This window comes from Sus scrofa, chromosome 1 (assembly GCF_000003025.6).
Source record: "Sus scrofa isolate TJ Tabasco breed Duroc chromosome 1, Sscrofa11.1, whole genome shotgun sequence".
Taxonomy (NCBI): Eukaryota; Metazoa; Chordata; class Mammalia; order Artiodactyla; family Suidae; genus Sus; species Sus scrofa.
This window is the reverse complement of record NC_010443.5, coordinates 274,276,718-274,281,150: the sequence shown is the minus strand read 5'-3', so window position 1 is coordinate 274,281,150 and position 4,433 is coordinate 274,276,718. Positions and strand designations below refer to the sequence as shown.

The following is a 4,433-nucleotide window of genomic DNA, read 5'->3' as shown; positions in this document are numbered from 1 at the left end:
CCATGGCAGGCTGGCCACCTGGGACCACCCGGCAGAGGGAGGGGAGGGCGATCCCCCTCCTCCCGGGGCTGGTGGGTCTTCCTGGGTTCCTTCTCGATCGCCAGGAGGGGGTCCTGCCCTCAGCAGGAATAAGGAGATTTGGGGGAGCTTGGGCTGGATTTGGTGGAATAAAAAATGCCGCCTCGGAGTTCCCGTAATGGCGCAGCAGAAATGAATCCAACTAGGAACTATGAGGTTGTGGCTTTGATCCCTGGCCTCACTCAGTGGGTTAAGGATCCAGCATTGCTGTGGCCGTGGTATAGGCCGGTGGCTACAGCTCCAATTAGACCCCTAGCCTGGAAATCTCCATATGCTGCGGGTGTGTCTCTAAAACGACAAAACACACACACACACACAAAATGCCGCCCCAAACATTCCATTCCACATCTGACATACATCTGATGCCCTCTGGGCATCCAGGTCTGTGCCAGACTCCAAAGGGACCCTGAGGGGGCCAGATGGAACCAGAGACCCTTCGTGGGAGGCCAAGGGCACAGCCCGTGGTCCTTCGAGGATAACTGGGGTGGGTGGGAGCAGTGGGAATGTGCACGAGGTGGGGGCCAGGACAGGAGGGGGCTTGGCAGGGGTTAAATCGTGTCCCCCAACTCCACGTGTTGAAGTCCTTGGCGCTGGGCTCACAGACCGCGACCTCATTCGGAAATAGGGTTTTGCAGATGTAACTGCTGGGTTAGGAGGGGGGATGCTGGAGAGGCTGGGCCCGTAGTCGATGCTGATTGGGAGCTGGGACGGGTTCCGTGGGTGCGTGGATCGCTGCGCTGAGCCCAACGGCCACTTGTCTGTTCCGCCTAGCGCAGGGGGCTCCACGTTCTGTCCATCCCAGGACCCTCACCAACAGTGGGCTCACAGCCCCCATGGCCAGGACCAGTGGGTGGCTGATTTGCCTTGTTGAGGGACCCCAGATGAGGCCTGAGGGCGAGTGGACCTTGTGAGGGGACAGTCACGGCCTGGGATGGGGGGTCCAGAGGCAGGGACTCCCGGGCTGAGGAGGCAGGAGACCAGGAGGGATGCAGCGGGCACTGAGTCGGCGCGGGCTAGTCCCTGCGTGGGGCCCCCAGGCAGGATGATGGCACGGGGGGCACGGGGGAGAGAAAGCACCCCCACTGGGCACCCCAGAATGCCTCGGCTTCCCCCCAGCACAGCCCAACGGGCTGCCCCCCAGAGACTGGCCACGGAGGGGGAGATTGGGAACAGTGGAGGGCAAAGTTCTGTGACTGCCTGCAGCCCCGGCATCACGCTGTCACTGGCTTCTCAGAAGTGTCCCGCGTTGTCATTGTCTGTTTCACCTGCTGTTGAGAAGAATGACCTCTGGGAATGGGACAGATATTCCCAAGGGCCGCCTTCTGTCCCCTGGCTGTGCTGGGCATGCCGGGAGGGCCCTGCTGGCGACCTGTGCCTGGCGCTGGGGTCCTGCTCTAAGAGTCGATGCCACTCAACCCATTTCACGCTCTTGCCGCGTCTAACAGGTCTGAGCCTCCAGCTGGGACGGCACCAGCTTCTGAAGCTCTTCCTCAGATAAAGGGGTCGTTTCCTGAAAGATCCGCCAGCTGAGAGGCCCACGGCCGCGTGTCTCTCGCCGTGCCCACGACACCCCCCCACCCCCATCCCCGCCCCTGCCCCCCGTCTCCATCCTGATTCTGGGCTCTGTTTGCCCACATGTAAGACCTTGGCCAAGGCTGGACGCCAGCCCTGTCTGAGCTCAGGTTTACAGACTCGGACAGGGGGCCTGCATCGGAGCTCTGGGTGATGAAATGCCATGTTCCAGGCATGCCAACCTCGACATTGCCCGCGACCTGCCTGGCGACCGCAGCCAAGACACCTGGCTGCCTGGTTCTCCGCTTTCTCATCGGCAAAAGACTCTTTTTCCTCTAGGACACGATGGAGTCTGAAGCACCAGTACAAGTGAAACGCCATCAGCTACACAATGTGATGCTACGTTGAAACATGAATCATGTAGGACGGCCCTCGTTAGAGCATCTAGTTCACATGCGTGCACATGCCCTGTGTTTGGTTCTTGCTGCCCTGTCTTTCGGTCCCCTTGTTGCCTCAAAGCCAGAGGGGCCCTGGGCAGTGACCCAAGCTGCACTTGTCAGACTGGAGCCTGAGCCTGCAGCGCTGGGCGGCCTGTGCCGACAGGTGACCACTGTGCGTTGTCACTCAAAGTCCATTTCGCTCAGAGGCTTGGGGCGAAAGAGGCGGGTGCCTTGCTTTACCACCAAAACAGGCCCAGATCTATTATGGATTAGAATTCGGAACACCTGCTGTCTTGAGATAATAAGACTTCAGGCACTCTTGGTCCAGGTCTGGCCACTTTAGTCTTCGTCCCTCCCGGCCGCATCCTCCTCTGCCAGCAGGAGCTTTGGCAGAAAAGCCTGGGAGGCCCAGCACTCCAGTTTTCAGTGGAGGAAATTTCCAGCCTCCCTCACGTGACACATAGTCATGTGACTAGGTCCTGACTGGTGGGATGAGCAAACCTGACCTGTGACAGCTCTAGGGACAGTCCCCAAAAGGCAGTTTGGTGGGTACCCTGTGACTCCTTTCTTCTGCTGCCTGAAACATCCTGCTGCTTGGGACAGAGATGTGATGGCTTGAGCTCAGGCTGCCATGATGGCCCACAGAGGCCACACCCTAGAGAAGGCAGAGCGGAGGCTGGAAAGGACTGGGTCTGGTTTATCGGAGCAGCCAAACTGTGCCTGGGCTGCCCAAGTCGAATCCCTACAGAGAGAGTGTCCCTGCAGAGGTGGGGTTCGAGCTGAGACCTGGGGGGTGCGGGAGAACCGGCTCGCCGAGGGTGGGAGAGCATTCCCGCAGAGGGAACTGCCGAGCCAGGGCCTGGCAGCGGGAGCAAGATGTCAGGGCCAAGAATGGCTGGAGTGTGGGGCGGGCATGAGTCTGGGAGATTGCTGGGGACAGAGAATAGGGGTGAGGCTGTGCGCCCAGCGTCCAGACGGCCCCGCCTGCCTCCTCCCTGCAAACTGTCCTCAGGAAAGGATTCCACACTGACCCGCACCTGCCGCTGAAGTCAGTGGGAGTCTGGGGTGATCCCGCCCCCGAAAGGAAGAGAGCCTCTGTTCCCTGCGGAGGGCTCCACACACCCCGAGGGGAAGCTCTGAGGTGGGGATGTCGTCCTGCCTGAACCCCATCGCCCCAGGACCAGGAGAGCCCCAGGCACAGGGTCTGGGCAGAGTCCCGGGCTCCAGGGCAGCCCCCCAGCACCTGCATGAAGTCAGCTCCCTGATGCCCCTTCCCGCTGGCGTGGAGAAGCCCTCGTGGCTGAAAGTCAGCCTCTGCAACCTGCTTTCAAGGAGCTCGGCTGCGCAGGGAAGATGGGCTGGGTCCAGGCAGCAGTCTGCTGCGTGTCTGTTATGTGGCCCCCGAGTCTAGGGCTCCCCAGAGGTGCGGTTGGTTCATCCCCACAGAATTTGTCCCAGATGGGCGTCTGCGAGAATTCGTCAGGCGGGCCATTCGAAGCCAACATCACTTCGGGGCTCTAACTATCCCTGCCTGCCTCCTGCACCCTGTCCTCAGCCACGAACCCCTTCCTTCCTTGACCACCAGCAATAGTGCCCTCTGCACCTGCCACCGTATGGCTCAGCCGGCTGCCCCCGGGCCTCATCACGGCCCGCGTGTCAGCTCTGAAGGGTCCGACTTGCTCATGGTTGCAGGCAGCACGGAGCAGGTGCCTGCCGACACCTGCTCGGTATGCGCTGGCTGAAGGAAGGCAGTATGGACCCGGGAGGGGGGAAGGTGCTGGAAGTCCCATTTCTGCCCCCAGGAGCCCACACTCGGCAGGGTCCCAGGAGGCTCTGGGAGGGCCCCTGAGTTTTCTCCCCACCCTGCCTCCTCCCCCGGCCAGCAGGGGCTCACTGTTGATTCCATGAGGGGCCGCCCTGCGATCCCAGCCCCCCTGAGCACGAGAGCTCCACCCGGCCTGGGGCTGGGGTCGGCCGTGGGGGTCATACCGCCTGCGGGGATCCACGGTTCTCTGCAGGCTGCTTGCAGCCGAGCTTCGGCGGGTTTTTCCACTGCCTCCTCTGCTGGGGCCTCTTCCTGCCTGGCAGTAACTTAATTAGCTCTCTCTGTTTTCCAAACAGGCGAGCGTGACTCAGCACTTTCGCACGAGGTCTAAATTTGTCGCTAAGCCCCAGGTGTCCTTTAGCCCAGTCCTGCGGGAAATTAGATCATGGGGTTAGCGCAGAGATTAGAGGATGAGTTCCAGCAGCTTCTGGCTTCCTGGTGTGCCAAGGTTGGGTCCCTATCGGTCAGACCTTTCTCCTGGCCGGCTCCCTGCTGGGGCAGGGGTCACAGATGCCCAAGGATCATTCCTGGCTTTTTCCTCGGGGGGTGCGGATGGGGGGGCATGGGGGGCCCCAATC

The 4,433-nt window shown here is 61.2% G+C and overlaps 1 long non-coding RNA gene across 1 annotated transcript; it reads right to left on the bottom strand.

Annotated features, from left to right (window-relative positions):
- On the bottom strand, window positions 401-4,181 carry LOC110256571. The gene is made up of 2 exons (XR_002338205.1): window positions 4,020-4,181; window positions 401-1,346 (listed from the first exon to the last, which is right to left on the bottom strand). It is a non-coding gene; the product is annotated as an uncharacterized LOC110256571 (long non-coding RNA).